Genomic DNA, 1,003 nt, shown 5'->3' with positions numbered 1-1,003 from the left:
GAATAAAAGATGCCTTTTCAAAATTTTGGTAAGGATATTTTTGTCTATTAATGATTATAAAATATCTTTTTTTCTTAGAAAAAATATATTTTAAAAAAAGATGTAAATTGTAGTTTTTCAAAAAAGATTTTTTTTTTAATTTTTCTAATACTTTTATTTTTACTACTAGAAATTTATCAAATACACAAAAAATAAAAAAAAAATTTATCAAAATAATGACACCCAAATATACACTATGTGTATTTTATCGGTCAAATTTAAAATTTATATATACTTTTTTATTATATCTAAATGATTAAAGTTATTAGAATATCATATTAAAAAATCTTTCCTACTGTATAATTATGTTTGAGAATATTTAAGAGGTTTTTTGAGTTTTGTGTTTTAAAGCCCTTAATTTTTTGGATATGTCTATTTAATACTATTTGAATGTAGGTGTTCGCGTGGCCTAATGGATAAGGCGCTCGCCTCCGGAGCGGGAGACTGTGGGTTCGAGTCCCACCGTGAACGATCTTTTTATTAAAAGTGCTTCTTCTCATATCAGGACGAAGCCATGGCAAATTATGCAAAATTCACCTAATACTTGTTCATATGGTTACTTTTTATTTACGAATTCTGTTACATTTTCTACTTTTATTCTAGGTGAACTCAGCTATTTTTTAATCTACTTATAATTAAAGTTTCAAAACAAATAATACTACGTGTATCAAGTTATTATCAACACTTTATATGTAATATATAACACAACATATTAACGTACGTATATAAGAACAGCCAGTAGAGTTGTAGCTTTTGAACTCTGATCTAAGAAGACTAGAAGAGTTGAAAAGTCACTACTCTCACAATATTTATAATACAGAAAGATTAAATAATATAAATATATGAGGTCCTACAGATTTTTTTTTTCTTGCAAAATTATTACTAAATTGATTACTTATCAATAATTACTCTTACACCTAATTAACTTGATAACATCTCAAGATCGAGTTGAAAAATGATTCTA

At 25.4% G+C, this 1,003-nt stretch overlaps 1 non-coding gene across 1 annotated transcript; it reads left to right on the top strand.

The window, feature by feature from the left end:
• The first annotated feature begins 437 nt into the window (after positions 1-437).
• TRNAR-CCG (transfer RNA arginine (anticodon CCG)) lies at positions 438-510 on the top strand. Its single transcript has one exon. It is a non-coding gene; the product is annotated as a tRNA-Arg (tRNA).
• Positions 511-1,003: the final 493 nt, after the last annotated feature.

The sequence above is a fragment of the Arachis hypogaea genome, chromosome 9 (genome assembly GCF_003086295.3).
Source record: "Arachis hypogaea cultivar Tifrunner chromosome 9, arahy.Tifrunner.gnm2.J5K5, whole genome shotgun sequence".
Taxonomy (NCBI): Eukaryota; Viridiplantae; Streptophyta; class Magnoliopsida; order Fabales; family Fabaceae; genus Arachis; species Arachis hypogaea.
This window is presented reverse-complemented; position numbering and strand designations above follow the sequence as displayed.